This window comes from Carassius auratus, chromosome 43 (assembly GCF_003368295.1).
Source record: "Carassius auratus strain Wakin chromosome 43, ASM336829v1, whole genome shotgun sequence".
NCBI lineage: Eukaryota > Metazoa > Chordata > Actinopteri > Cypriniformes > Cyprinidae > Carassius > Carassius auratus.
Window position 1 is genome coordinate 3,060,691 of NC_039285.1, and position 16,823 is coordinate 3,077,513.

A 16,823-nucleotide genomic window follows, 5' to 3' on the forward strand; every position below is an offset into this window, starting at 1 on the left:
TCAGGGAAGGCCACAGACTTTTCTGTGCTGGACTGCATGAAATTTTGCTGAGTAAAAACAGTTTTTGGCTTGAAATTAAGATTTATTTGTTGTCTAGATGATTTATGCTCTGTAAAACATGCTTTAATCCAGTAGTTCTCAACTGGGAGGGTCACAACCAGAAAATTGTCTGCATGTCTGTTCAGACAGGCATAGCAAATGAGAAAACAAGGCTAAATACAAACAATAAAACACAACTAACTATATAATGAAGTATCATTAAAATCTTTTTTGTAAAAAAATAAATAAAAACTCACATATTCATGTTCCTTTATCCTTTGTTGTCAAACAGTATTTTTTTTTTTGGCACAAATTTATGCATTCTTGGTCGTCAAACTTTAAAATATATAAGAACACAAATTACTGCCAAAATACTGTATTGTCAAACTATAGTAATTTGTCATAAATTCACGAAGAAGCTAAAAATGCCAATATGTATAGGTTGCATGACATTAACTCTTGGGTCTATATTGGTCCTAAATCAAAACCAATTTACGCTTTAAATGTCCAATTCATAAAATCAAGACACAAATGAAAGTGTCTACCTATTTGTCTGCATATTTATCTTGTCTGAAAGTGACCCTCCGGTAACATGCTGTGCACTCTCCCTGAGCTCCCCTTCTCCTTCGGCCGGCTGTGCAGTTCTGCCTGGCCTGCCTGGTTCAAGCTCAGAGCAGGATGGCTCGGGGCAGTTGAGTCTGGTGTTACTGAGCGAGATGGAGTCGCTCTGCCTGCAACTCCACCGTGCTTCATTAGGAAACAAAATATAAGCTTTCCACTCCATTACCAATGACTTTAGCAGTGAAAGCACATAAGACGGCGACTCACCTCATCAGCAATGCATTGCAATAAACTCGCAGGCTTGAACAGGCTACAGAGACAGGGAGAGAGAGAGGAGGGAGAGCGGGGGCAGAAAACAGCATTAGCCTACATATGATGCCTTTACAGTGAAACAGCGAGGAAAAATCATTAATGCAATAAAATGTGCCCAGATTAATCAAACGCATCAAACTCTTATGAAAATATAACAGGGGTAGAAATGTTCTATTACGTCTAATGGTGTCTAATCTAATACAAGCAGTTAAGGGCTTGGGTATTTCTTCATGGCGAAATGCAATTTGGGAAGTTTAAAGTGAGCCAGTGAAGCGTGGGTCTCACACTGCCAACAGGAACATGGGGCATGATGATATATTTTTTTTCCTCTCTCTCTTCTCTTTTCTTCAAACTCATAAAAGCTCACTATTAAAGATCCCTGGATGGAGTGCATTTGAAAAGCTCAAAAAAAAGGCAATATGTAATTAGCATGTCATAATCAAAACGACTCATTCGGACACATTATGATCACAGAGAGGAAATTATTGCATCGCTAGTGGCAATCTGTGGGCATGTGTTAACACCATTTCCATAATGAAAATACACAAATGTTAATAGCCCGCGCCTTGATTTGGAGGGGGAATACAGAAAAGAACGTTTAATTTCACACTGCACTTTCACTAGCCCTTAGGTTGTTGGAGAATTGCAGGGTTGAAGAAACACATGTATAGGCTCCACCCATTCGCAAATGTTGTTTTTCCGATTTCTTTCATACAACAATGTTCTTCTTAGGCTGAAAAAACAACAACGCCACTCCAATTCCACTCTTTTCCAGAGAGGCTTCACACAAAAATTCTCATTTTCAATTAAAATCTCATTTAATTTGAAGTTGACATGAAACCATAAATGAGAATTTGCATATCTGGGTGCATGCCAAAGTGTAAGTTGTATATTTTTTACTTTAAAAATTGATTTTTAGCTCCATCCGTTTAGTTCAGAAAGGCAATGATTGATGAGAATGCAGCTTTCTTCCTAAACACAAACAAAAAGTAACAAGGCATTTCTTGAGGATTGAACAACTCTTTTTCAATTCACAACAAACAATCATTTTCATGTCCAATGATCATGCTCAAATGGAGTATTAAGGCAACACAAGAAGAAAGAGTACAAATGCAATAACACAATTTTTCCTCAGGGTTGAAATGCACACACACACACAAAAAGTGAGGAGATAACTATATCCAATTTGTTTCTCCTCACAGAATAGTCATGGTTAAATTAACAATTGTATCAATGTTACATTTAAGAAGTCAAGGTTTTGGATGCTGAATCCCCCTCTCTTCTGCCTTTTACTTTAAATGCTCATGAAAGATAATCATGCCAAAATCTTTAAAACATTCAGTAACAACAACAACAATAATATAGTGATCAAATGTTCAAAAAATCCAATCAAATTACTTCCACAAAGAACTACACACCAGACATGAGTCAGAAGACATCACTGATCTGGTGACATTTTTGGTGACATAAGCTGCAAATAAAACAAGAAAAGACTATTTCTGTTTTTTATACTTCAAAATGTCACATCATTTTATGTTTCTTTGTAATTGTTTGTGCATTTTTTGAGCAATTTCTCAGCGGGCAAGCAGTCCTGTGATTCACAAACCAAAGTGATATTCAAATCTTTGGTTACTGTAGAATCCAAATATGTGATTTAGGGGCCATTTATAAGACGTTTTCAGCGTTTTACCTGTTCGTTTATATGACAACAGTTTTTTGGGAACTGAAAACACAAATTTTTGAAAACGTGTTTCAAAGTGCAAATTTTTTAAAATGGCACCGTTATCGTTTCTGTGTAAATATGCCAATATGGGAATATTTAAAAAATGTTACGTCATGTGCATGCGTAGTACTTTTTAGGTATGTAGACATTCACAATATGTGCTGATTTTAAAGTGCGAACAAACATACGCAACAATGGCGGAGTACATGGTACTGTTGTTGCTGCTCGAGAGTTTGCTAATGCTTCTTCAGCAATGTGTGGATTTACTTCACCAATATTACAACCAAGAGTGGAGACGCATCATATACACACGGCAACAGGTACTGTTTACAAACAAGGTGACAGTGCCAACTACTGGCCTGGCATATGCAATACAGTGTTTTTGGCCATTTTTTGCAGATATGTGTAAATGTGAATCGTTTTGAAAACGCTGACGTGCATACGTGAAACTTTTTGCAAGGGATTTTTTTTTTTTAGTTTTTGAATACATTGTTGTCATGTAAACATAGCCTAAGAATACAGAAAACAACTTTCAAATGAGTCATACGGGTAAGAAACTTTTGTTGTGTCTTGAGTCAATCGATCAGGACAAGCCTGAGACACCCACCCTCCCTCCTCCACCTTTGTGGCTTTCTTCCGTGCCCTATTTCCTGGACTGGAGACAGTAAATTACTTGCTCATTTTACAGGGCCTCTTTGACAAAGCCACAATGCATTTATTGATGAATTCTCTAAATCAAATAAGGCTTCCCCCCTGCGTTAATACCTAGAGACTCCCTACCTGACACAATATCCATTCTGCTGCTGGAAAATGAAGTATCAGTCGATGTGGATAATGAATTCATCCTGCATCGCCAAAATAACTCTAATTGCCAACCACATGCCAGAGCAATTGGAAAATAATATTAATGCGCATTTGCTAGGTGTATTATCCATTTGTCCAAGTCAATAAGAACTGTCATTAAAAGCGGCAATAAAACTCACATTTTGCCTGCTTATTTATCTCCCAGGGATTTCAAACTTGCATTTAGCACATTTTGCAGACTGATTACTTATCACATTACAATGCCTTTTCATGTTAAAATTCAAATGGGATGTTTCTGGAATGAATTGTACAGTTTAATTTGCATATTTATTATCTTTATGGGTAAGGTTCCAGAGTAGAGTTTGAAAATAATCATAAGAGCCCGTATTTCCCGTTCATCGCATCATTTCTCATAGGCCATATTGGCCTATTTCAACATTTTGGTTCTAATAAATGATTCTTTGCATTATTGTGTGTGCCGCATGTAAAAAGTTATAAATACATTAAGTTTACCAACTCTACAATGTGTATCAGGCTAGAGTTGAAAAGACATCACATTGTCTAGGTTGAAAAAATGGTCACTACCAGTGATCAACAGCTGCTTTTGAGGCCCTAATTCACTTCAAAAGAGAATAAGCGGAGGGTAGAGAGAGGATGATGGGTACTAAGCAAGGGCATTTGGCTTTGGTCTCCATGGAGATAAGAGTAAAGGGGGGCGTAAGATGAGAGAGGGAGAGAGGAAATTCCTCTGCGTTTCGCATCATCCTGCCCATTGTTATCAGAAAGACAGTCCTGTGTTTGAAATGAAATCCAGGTGAGTTAGCTCTGTCAGGACAGAGGTTAGCACTCTATTCATCTGTGTGGGAATTATGGGCTGGCCAGGCGCCAGTGACACATGGGTTTAGCTGTGACCTCAGACATGCACTCTCTCAGCAGTGGACATATTTTTATCACGCCCACTTTGGAAGGACCCTACCTGAAACCCAAGCCTCTAACACACACATACACACACACAATTAAAACTTTAGTGATCATTATACAAAAGTGTCTGACTGCAGAAATTTGACTGACCAATAAGAATCAACCACTGCATAAAGTAATATTACAGGAAGAACGGGGCTGTGTGCCACATGTGGATGTTGACACAAGAGCTATATCTCAGTTCAGTAATGCAATTAATTTTAATTTAATTTACATTCACATTTATTCATTTAGCAGACGCTTTTATCCAAATATATATAATTTTAGCACTCCGGCTGCAGTCAAGAGCTAAACTTCCGTTTCTCCACTCATCCAGATGATTTACATATCCAACATATATGAAGGTGTCACTCTTTCTAAAAACATCTTCATATTTGTACATCATAAGCAACATCAAAACAATATTGGTATATGCAGATAGCATAAGCATAATGCTCTCGAAGTTGTATCATACTATGACAAATACTTTCAAATATAAAGAAAAAAATGAGCGAGAAGTGGAAAGGCAAAGAGAGAGAGCTAAAGAAACAATCAATCAGAAGGCAATTCGCTGGCGGCTGCATATGCATCAGATCATGTCTCATGTCTTCAAGGATTTTCAGAGCGAATCGTAAAACAAAACTCCATTACCTCCTGCCAGAGCATGCAAATGAATCACACCATGGGGTGAGAGGGAATTAAAGAGCCTTCTCTAATCAATGACAAGCCAGGATGAAACCCTCCCATCCATTCCTCTACTCTCCAGTAACAAAGAAAAGCTTCCCACATCTTTCTTATGTATCCGTCCCACTGCCACAGGGCACACAAACACACACTGAGCCTCAGAGCCTGTTCAATGCTAGTGTCACCTTTCAAACAGAGTGGACACCCCTAATAGCGACAACATAGCTCAAACCGTCCCATCTCCTGACTCCCTCCGAAACACACTGTTGGAATCTGTTGTACTAAGACGTACATTTGCAGCATGTGTGAGTCTGTTCGCACACAGGGGAGGTCGGTCGGTTCGCAAACAGATGCACAGGGCTGTGAAATGATAGGCTGGGCCCGAGGACGTCTGTTGGCGTTTCCCACTCCAGCCTGCCTCTCCTCTCTTTTCCGGTCCCCTCCACTCGCTTCTCACTGCCAGCCTTCTACAGCCTGCAGGTGAGGAGTCTGTGGCGCCATATGGAGCGAGGAAAATTAACAACGAGGAGAAAATCTCCACAGCAGCGGGAGGCCTCTATACCCTCTCGCACGCTTTGGCTCTCTGCTCTTCCTCTTCTCCAAACAAAATTCAAAGATGTAGAGAGAGAGAGAGAGAGAGAGAGAGAGAGAGACGAGGGGGGTGTTAAAATTAATGGGGTTCAACACTTTAACACAACACCGGCGGCAATATTTGCACAGAACGAAAAAAAAAAAAAAAAAACGTGAGAGAGATTTCTTCTTACAGTTCGGTCATATTGTGGTATTATAAATCAGACCCTGGCTTAAGTATTTTACGCCCCTGTTTTATAAATGTACATTAAACCCATTTGCCCCCCTCTACCTCCGGTAGATAGTCCTGATCGCAGTCAGATCATGCTGGGGGAGATTCCATTGTCCCTGGTGTGTCCTCACGTTTGATACCATCATGGAGGAAAAGTCCCCCATGGAGCCTCTCCCGGTCTGGGTCATTGATTACAAAGAGCCTCCTGGTTTTGTCTGACAGATGTGAATCTGTGCTATTTAATTTAGAGCGTTCTCCTCAAAGGGAGACCATTAGCCCATCCAATAGGAGCACAAATAGGATTCCATTAACAACTAGTGTTTCTGTAGAGCCAAGAAATGGGGGAAAAGCTGCACTTTATGCTCCCAGATAGCAGAGGCCATTTGCATGGGGCGACCTCCATAAAGTGAGTAAACAATGTAAAGCATGATCTGCGTAAAGCACGACTGACAATTGGCCTCTCCTCTCGGGGGTACGACTGCCACGTGTTGGTGGTGAGACTGTCCTTGTTTGGCACTGGAGGAAGGTGGGGTTGCTAGTTAAAATGATAATAAGTGTGATACAGTTTTAATTTAACAGCGTTCTGCATTTCTAATTAGATCAGAGTCTGTGACTAAATGAGAAATAGAGAGAATATGTGGCTTTTACACTCATGCTACAGTTTGTTATGCTTCTGTTTGTTGTTTACAGTTTTAGTACATAATAAAGTTCAAAGTTCAAGTAACTTAAGTAACAGCTGTAATGTAAGGCAGGTGTTTTAAAACTTTTTAATATCAATAACCCCTAAATATGATGATCACCTTTGTGAGGGATCCATTTAATATGCATTTTGCTTCCAAAATTAAATTATTGACTTTTATTTATAATAATACTTCGGCTAAAATAAATATTTCAATTGCATTTCTTGAAACATATTTCCTTAAGGTAATGGAGTACATTTCCTCTACTCAGTATTTAATTTCAATTTATGTGAACTGCAATGTTTTAATGCACATAGGAGAGATTATTATTTAGGGGAAAACATTTATTTTAATGAATAAATACATATTAATAATAATTAAATATTAATTAATACATTTTCAAATAAAAAAAAAAAATTACATTCATATATTAAATAGTGTTCCTGTAACTCAATTGGTAGATCATTGCGTTATCAAGCACATAGTTGGGGGTTTGATTCCCGAGGAACACATGATAGGTAAAAATTGATAGCCTGAATGCACTGTAAAGTCGCTTTGATAAAAGTGTCGGCTAAATGCATAAATTAAATTTTTCAATTTAATTTAATTTAAATACACTAAAATAAAATAAATACATAATGAACATTTTTGAAGTTTTTGAAAACCCTGATTTAGGTACACGATAATGTAGAATTCATATAGCATGCAAGAGCAGGCTCTTAGATTTCATAGCACAATAAAAAGTATTAAAAGCACAACAGTCATTTAAGTTAGCACTATCCACAATTAAACTGAGCGGTGAGTGAACCGGGTGATTAAAAGACGTGGACAGCCAACAGAGGCAGTTTACTACATGTTTTTGTAGTAGAGAAGGTTCTCTGTGTGTAGCCTTGCAATAAAAGTGTGCATAAATTACTTTATGTAATCATACAATGTAGATTAGCATGATAATGGCAGTGTTAATAGATGCTGGGAAGCAGGGAGTGACAGCACTCTGAAACGAGACATGCCTGGGGCAGAGCTCCACGCACACACACACACGTGCATGCAGACACACCACAACTGGGAATAGCCAGTCACACAGGCCTCAACGCCATCACTGGGACTATGAGTGACAGAGAGTGCAGCCACTTCATTTGTTTTCTCTGAGGCAGGCACAGTGCTTTCACTCTTCCACAGGCTATGGGCCGCAGGGGAGAAGATGATAATGCGGGCAAGTCAACAACTATCACTTATACATTCAGGATGGGAGGTATTCTGTAGCAACAGTGTGATTTGCAACTGATTTTAGAAAACTAAATGTACAGTTTAAAAGACACAGAAGACCTCATCCTGGTTATATTTCTCTGCTTAAAGGCGCTCTCTGCTCTTTGAAGGATCTAAAGGAATAGTTATTTGCTAAAATTGTTTGTTTCTTCATCGGAACAGGTTTGAAGAAACTAAGCATTACAGCCCTTGCCCAATGGATCCTCTGCAGTAAATGGCTGCCGTCAGAATAAGAGTCCAAAGAGCTTATAAAAGCATTACAATAAACCACAAGCAATACACACAACTTCAGTCCATCAACTGATGTCCTGTGAAGTGAAAAGCTGCGTGTTTGTAAGAAACAAATCGATCATTAAGGAGTTATAAGGTATAATCCATAATGTTTCCACCAGAGAAAAAGTCAACCCCTTGTTGTCCTCTCACATTAAAATCCAGCAACATTTGCTCACTTGTTAACATTGCTTGATCTGTACATATTTACCTCCTGATTCAGAGGAGACAACTTATTCACTGGAGAAAGCAATACAGATAAAGGACTCATAATTTAGCCAGAAGTTACAGTTTGAAATTAAAAACAAATGATAAATTTGTTTATTATGAGCTGTTCGCTTCACAAGATGTTAAATGATTGACTTGTGGATTAGTGTGATGTTTTTCTCAGCTGTTTGAACACTCATTCTGATGGGAACCCGTTCACTACATTGAATCCATTGGTGAGTAAGTGGCGTAATGCTATATTGTTTCAAATCTCGGATGGTCTAAGACTAAGCACTGCATTTTTGCCCCAATGTTAGTTGCCTAAAGTGAAAGCCAGTGTGCAGATTTTGGTCAGTCTAAGTTGACATTTCTCAAAGGGTCACATATTGTATGATAGCCATTTTCCTGCATCAGACTATGATTTCATTCACGCTGAGGATATCAAACATGTCTGACATTTTAAGCCAATTCTATTAATTCTGTTTCTGTGTGAATTTGTTGTGATTGCAAAGTGTATGATGCCTTGTGTTTTGAAATTTGTAGATTTTTACATTTGTGTAGTGTATTCCAGCCTTTAATCAGCTCTGATGATTTTGTGAGGTTGCACATCGGTTTCCTGGTCTGGGAGGTATGATGTGGTGTTGACCATTCTCTATTGGGCATCAGGCTACTTGCTGCTGGGCAGGCTGGCTCTGAGACATGAAGAAGGGCAGCTGGTTTAATCTCCTAATAGGCGTCCAGCAGCTTTGAAGGGACCTCTGCTCCCCCGACCGGATTTCTCTTCTTAAAGCACCAGCACCATTAGTTAATCACCTCCTCATGGCCTCCTGCAATGTGACTCAACACAGTGACAACAATGAGCATCGGTCGAGCACTACATATATTAAAGCTATCGTGAGCAATGGACCACTTCAGAGACAACATACAGTTCAAGCCCTGTTTCATCCTACAAAGTCCCAGCAGGCCATTTCAGTCCATCAAACACCCAAACAGCATGAAGGACAAAAGACTTATTTACCAAGAGGATGCACTTTTGCCTGGGGCTTAATCTGAGTCAGGCAAAGTTCAAGACCATGGCAATTTTATAAGTCTGGTGATCGGGCTTATCCACAGATGTCTAGGAATCAAAGCGAGTGCACATGTGGCCAAAAGCAATGCAGTTTAATCAGCCGAGTGAGCGGCCGCAAAATCAAACTGTGGAATTTTTTCTCAAATGGTTCTATCAATTACCAATAAAATCAAGATTATGTTCCAAACTATCATTAAACAGCAGAGGGAGGCATGCAGAACCATTTGCCGTCACCACAGGAAGTCCGTACAGAACAGATGTATAATCAATAGTCTTTATCAGTTGAACACGGCTGCCATATTGAAGTGTAAACTGAGACCATTATTTCAAAAAGTCATCTTGACTCCAGTGATTATCATGTACCTGCATAGAAACACACATTCACTCACACTAAAGACAATATGGACTCTCAAGGGCCTGATTTCTTGAAACAGATAACCAGACCAAGATCTTTTGACAGCCGTGGATTGGTAGATGGCTCCATTCAGACTGAGTGGGGGTCAGTAACACTGAAAAATAGGAGAGAGACGGATGAAAATTAATTAAGTTGGTGCGTGTAGTGAATGGTGCGTGGCTCAGGCAGTCCTCATGCATTCAGAAAGAAGGCAGCTCTGCCCCGTGTCCCTGGTGCAAAAAGCCCCCTCTACGCCCAGGCTATTGTGTGCCAGCCTGCCACTTGCCCAGCCACCAACAGCATGTCAATGAAGCTGCTCTCCTGTTTGTGCTAATGGTAATTACAACATGGGCAGTTTTGTGCTGAAAGACAATGGGTGGGCGGCCATGAGGGAAAGCAGGGGGATGCAGTGTGGAGTCTTAATGACTGCAGGACTGATGGGACCACAGAGGGCAGGGAACAGAATAGAGAGGAAGGTCTCTCGGTGAGCCAGAATGGGAAGATGTGGGGTAATGCTGCAAAAACAAGGCGTTACTAATCCTAACCCTAGTAAATAATAACTGAAACTTTGCAACCTCTTCAGCCGTGAATACTGATTATTGTTTCTATAAAATGGGTACTTAAATAAATAAATAAATGCTTATTATAATAATTTATAATTATCTATCTATCTTTATTTAATATTGCACATATCTTATTAATAAAATGTACATAATGTTTATAAATGTATTTTATTAATTGTATAATAAATTGAATAATAGAATATAAATTTCATTTTATCAATAATATATATATTGTCATAAAACAAATTCTTAACCCTAACAAATGACTCAAACTTACCAACAACAATTTTTTTTTTATGACATTATGATATTTCAGTATGAAAAAGTTAACATTGTGATTACAGCTATGAGTCAGTTAATGCAAATATCATATTCTATGCACAGGAATAGACAACAGAGGTGTCAGGGATCTTAAGCAGTTTTTATAGATGGAGAGGCAGTCAATGCATTAGTAAGCCAAAAAGGCAATTTGGTTACACTCAAAAATGTGCAACTATTAAGTCACTGTCAGGAGCCACAGGGGACTAACTGATCCCAGCATTTCTCGATGTTAACTACTGCCATTCCCCTGGTTCCCCACTCATTAAAAGACTGCATCTGCCCATGTAGCTTTTAACACACACAAACTGACCCATAGTACATCTAACAGCTCTTTACACAGACATGTTCAAGCCGAGAAGTGTGAATGGATGGATTCCTGTGGATCTGTAAAGCTGTTTCACATTTAGACTGACCTTATGCTTGCACTAAAGGAAACTCCTTTTACTAAAGGGAAATATCTAAGAAAAATAGATTCAAAAAGGCAGACAGAAAAGTTAAACACATGCAAAAGCTGTCTTTTGGGCTGGCAATACCTTGCCATAAATATTATTTAATAACTATTAATAATAGTTATTAAACTTAAACTCAATGACAAATAGTCTCCCGTTGCTATTCTATAAAATGTCCTGTATACTTGTTGCCTAGACTCCCAAACCGAGATGGCTTTTGTAAAAGGGCCGAAGCACATGCATTATTTAAATAAGACTAAACAGGTGAGGTCCAACGTTATGAGACGCAGCGTATAAAAGAGATGAATGAAAAAAAGAATATACCACAGGTTTTCAATGAGAGGTGCAATAACAGCCTGCTGTCAAATTAACATCAATCAATATTAAGTATGCCATTCAAATATTTTGGGTCAGTATGACTTTTATAAATAATACTTTTACTAAGTAAGAATGCATTACATCAATCAGAAGTTAAAGTGCCAATATATATATATATATATATATATATATATATATACAATTTATTTTACTTTTTATTGACAGAATTCTGAATAAATGTGTCCGTTACCTTGAGCAATAAATCAGCAAAAAAAATTGTCAGAATTTTTATATATATATATATATATATATATATATATATATATATATATATATATATATATATATATTAAAATAGGTTTAAAAATAATAATACTAAAAGAAAACAGTTCTGCATGATAATATACATGGCAATGTTAATGTGTTAACATTATGGTCTTGGCTGAATAGATTTGCTACACTGTTGCTGAAGAGCAAGTGAGACTTCCTACAGCCAATACATACATAGATATGCTGCTGTGAGCATGTAAGAAATACTGCTGCTGCACATATAACATGAAATACCCCGTAGCAGATCAATACAGGTGGAGCTGGGGAAGGTGGGAGGTTTCTGAAGCGAGCTGCAACTGTTACAGCAAACACATTAATGCATTAATATGCTACTGTAGTGTATGTATGTTTATGTATAGACCAGACTGCAACACTTAGTTTCATGCAATATACAACAAGAGATATTGTCGATCTTCACGGGTTGTGTGTGAAAGCACGCACATATCCCGGGTCATCACTGGCAGTGTGAAAGTGCAAAATCTAGTGACCCGGGAACAATTGCCAGAACACTTTACCCCTCTATTTGCCGGAATGGCAGTGTGAAAGGGGCTTAAGTGGTCCTCCGTGGCCTGAAAAAGGTCAATGTGAACTATGCCAGGACCAGGGCAGTGCAAACAGCAATAAAATGAGAGAAATAATAGACCAAGTCAGAGGAATGGAAAAACACAGTAAGGTACAGAGGTCATTCTAGGGACAAAATAGCTCTCTCTTAGCTCAATACCAACAGTTAAACAGTTAAATTACAAAATGTTTCTTTTGTGCTCACCTAACAATTAGAGAAGGACAATTACAATCCCCCCACTGAACACAGTCATTCATCACCCACCTTCTGCTAGATCTCTCTTCCACAGTGGACCACAAATCCCTGGGGCACGATGACCATCACTGGCCACTGCGACCCCACAGAGCTGACTCTGCTCCCATAAGCTGCTCTCATACTGTCCAGCTGATGCTTTCTGCATAACCATATGTGTGCAACTGCAGCTGTTGTCTGTGGTTGTAAAAATGTACAACAGTTAATACATCCAAGAATATATTGCTGTATAATTAACAGTTAACATTAACAGTTAACTCTATATGTGTTAAAGTTTTGAACACTCTTGACTTGATTTTTTTTTTATATAGATTTGATTTTTTTTGTGTGTGAGTGTGTATATATATATATATATATATATATATATATATATATATATATATATATATATATATATATATATGCACATATCAATTCTTTACATATCTAAAATGACAAAATCTTATATTTTTTTAAATAAATAGTGAGTACATTGAACAAAAAGAAGTGTCTGGCATACTTTGAAATACTGTTTACAAAGAAGGCAAATAGTGTTGTCATTGTTAATGTCTAATGGTTAATGTTAACTATAAATATAATTCTACAAATAATTTTCAGTGATTGAAATAAAACTTTTTTTTATATATAAAATCAGTATATAAAAAAAGAAATTATAAATATCTAAAACCCAAAACTTTTAAAAATGACAGTAGCATATAACAAAATTACTAAAATGAAAATAATATTAATTTTATTAAATTTCCAAATATTAACAAATTCTTTCGAATTATATAATTAATACTAAACTAACACTGAAATCAGCGATGTAAGTTTAACATTAACAAGTTTTGACTAACATTTGTGGAGACTACATAATGCACACACTTTTGTGTTATTTTGCGATTTGATCACTTTACTAAAATTTCACTTTCTGAGGTTTTTTAAGATTAACATGAGTTCCCCTAGACTGTATATGGTCCCCTAGTTTCTAGAAATTTGAATCGGTGTAAATCGAGATTTTACTATCTTTCTCTGCCTTTGAGAAAATGGAAGCTCAAACGGGCTGATCTTGAATCTCCTCGTTGTGACGTTGTAACGAGAATTGTTACCTCCCCTTTCTCTGCCCGCCCAAATATTTACATATAATTCAGCACAGGCATTACAAACAGAATTTTATGATATGGATTCGACAGCACCGGCACAAACAGTGAGTAACAGTGTTCATTAATGCCTGATCTGTGATCAGTGATTTCTGATGTGTAGCTAATCATTCAAGTTCACACAGACTTTCTTTCTAAATCGTTTAATACTGATTATGCATCAGTGAATCAAGCCAGTGACTAAACGATCAACTTCAAGTTGTTTCTCTTAGTAGCATGAAACAAATCTTTTATCTAAATTGTGATTTAACTACAGAGAGCGATCAAAGAAAGCTCACTTTTTTTCCCGGAGCTGTTACACTTCGCGAGTATATCTGCACACTTGCCCAAACTGCCGTTACAATGAATGACGCTGTTATGCTGCACAACGGAGCTCTTACTGTATTCATGTGTTTGCGGTTAGTTGTGGTGAAAGCATTTTGTGAGATAACGTGTTGCAATAATGACGAGATCACTGCATCCACGCGATAAACAGACTCCGTCTACTCAATGCTCATCACTGCAGCCTTTTATGTGATGGGAAAAGATCGAACATTTTTTTATATAATCCACACTTCCACGATTCGTTAATCTCGACAGCTGTAATAGTAAAAAAAAAAAAAAAAAAAAAATATATATATATATATATATATATATATATATATATATATATATATATATATATATATATATATATATATATATAACATTATATTTGAGAGGGGTTCCACATGAACACATTTCGAATGCAATGATGTCAGCCAATCACAACAGTTGTGGTTTACTCTGAGTCTCACAGCAGACACGCCCCTTCAAACAGAGCATTCAAGCCAGAGGGCTAATATCAGGATCTAAAAATGCTTTTTATTTCTAAATTTTAAATGTAAAAATCATACTAACAATATAAGTACACCTAAGAGAACATTAAAAAGCATTTAACTTTTGACTTGTAAATGTAATATATGACAAAATGTTGCACAGAAATATTGTTGCCAGACACAGCTTAAGGGAACAAATGTGAGTGAGAAGCAGTAAATAATGCAGTAAATAAATGTGCTCCAGCAGTAAGTAAGCATGACGGTTCAGAGATGTTCAGATAAGCACTGGTCGGGTGTTATGTGGGCCAGCTTGAGTCTATGGGCAAGCCTCTCTGGTCTATTCAGAGGGCAATATGGGCCCATCAGTTTGTCAGCACAATGGCCTTGCTCAGTATACTCTTACAAGAACCAAGAGTGCATTGAGTTACACACAGATTAAAAGAGAGGGGCTGTTGATAAAATTATAATGCTGGCTCATTGAGACTTTCAGATCAAATGTCTGATAGAGTACAAAGAGTGACATACAAAGGGGAGAAACACTACACAGACACTTACAGAATCAATGATGATCATTTAACCATCGCTGGAGAGTGGAACACACCAGACAGGACATCAGGTCTCACTGAAACTATATTCCTCTTTAAAAAAAACAATCAATAAATAAATAAATAAAAATAATGACACATCATTATTATAGACATCATTATTGACACCTTCCCAACTCTCCAGCTGTATTCAAAGATGGCATTTCTCCAGAAAACTGATTCTTAAAAGAATAATTCAACAATTCTGTCAACATTTAAATAACATCATCCACTCTTTCCATAAAATGAAAGTGAATGAGAACTGTGGCTGTCCAATTATGAAAAAAATCATCCCCATCAGCGAGGTAGTGACCGCTCTGATTGCATTGAGTGAGATGAACTCAAGAAGTGGAACAGTCAAATTGTTAAACAAATCATTCAGACTGGTTTTGTGAAAGGATTTCTTGAAAAGATCAGTTTTAGGATTAATTCACAAATGACTGATTCATTTGAAGGATTTATTCTCAAATGGTTCTTTTTAGTGACTACCTATATAATGCACAAACATTTGTACCATTTTGGGATTTGATCACTTTACTATTCTAACATTTGTAATACATTAATAATCAAAAACGTCCAAATTTGATTGTAATGTAGGATAACTTAAATTTCTCTTTGTTTCTCTGCACAAAACTTTCATATGGTTTTAGAAGACTTCAAGACAGATAGCAAACTTGATACTTATGATCCTTTTCCCCCAACTCACTGTCATGTCCACTGTCTGATCACCCCGTTCTTGTGTGTGTGTGTGTGTGTGTGTGTGTGTGTGTGTTTCTGTATATGTCTGCATTTCGTGCGCACATGGTGTTTTGTTTTGGTTTTGATCGCTCGTCTTGCACCTATCTTTGGCGTTCCTCCCTCCCCCTCATTATCACAGTTTCCGTTTCTAATGGTTTGACCTCGCTCACCTGAATTCAATGTCTGTTCATCTCTTGCTCTATTTATTCCCGTCTGTCGCGCCTATCGGTGCCAGATCGTTGTTCGGCAACAATCCCCGTGTATCCACTTTGTCTGATCCTGTCAAGCCGTGTTCTGTCGTGCCTCTGTTTGCTGCTATTGGTTTGTTTTGTTTTTCTTTTTCCCCCCTCCCTCATTTCCTAGACCGGGCACCGGCATTTCCCAGAAGAGTTTTTGCACGGTCGCTGGCTCGCTCGTGGCTTCCTCCCCTCTCCGCTATCATCGCGGCCGCGCCGTTGAGCGCCCCCTGCCGGGTGTTTTTGCAAGGACATTTGAAGTCTCTTTTTCTGTTGGACATTTTTCCTAATTTCCCGGCCTGTTTTTGTTCATTGGAGGAAGTTTTTTCTTTTGAGGTTTTTGAATAAATTGGTCCTGCACCGTAACCTGCATCTGTGTCCAGTTGTGTTCCTGACAGAACGATCTGGCCAAGATGGACACAGCAGGTACAGACTCTGTCAGAACCGCAGTCACCCAGCAGGGTGTTCTTTTGGGCCAACACGAAGCCAGACTCACGAATACCACAAGGGAGATGGAGTTCTTAGCCAACCAAGTGGCTGAGTTGACCAACCGGATCCAAGAGCTGCAACGAGAGGCTCCTCAGGGTGGTGCAGTTCACCATCTTTCTCACCATGAGCCTGAGCCCCGATGCAATAACCCACCACCCTATGATGGGGACCCCAATTCCTGCCGGGCCTTCTTGTCCCAGTGTTCTGTGGTGTTTGCCTTGCAGCCACGCACATACGCACTTGAGATGTCCAAAGTGGCTTTTGTTTTGACTCT

General features: G+C 38.2%; 1 long non-coding RNA gene across 1 annotated transcript; it reads right to left on the reverse strand.

Moving 5' to 3' along the window:
- Window positions 1-254: 254 nt before the first annotated feature.
- On the reverse strand, window positions 255-15,215 carry LOC113061445 (uncharacterized). Its single transcript, XR_003278370.1, has 5 exons — window positions 15,058-15,215; window positions 12,579-12,743; window positions 8,860-9,886; window positions 868-910; window positions 255-786 (listed from the first exon to the last, which is right to left on the reverse strand). It is a non-coding gene; the product is annotated as an uncharacterized LOC113061445 (long non-coding RNA).
- Between the last annotated feature and the right edge of the window lie 1,608 nt (window positions 15,216-16,823).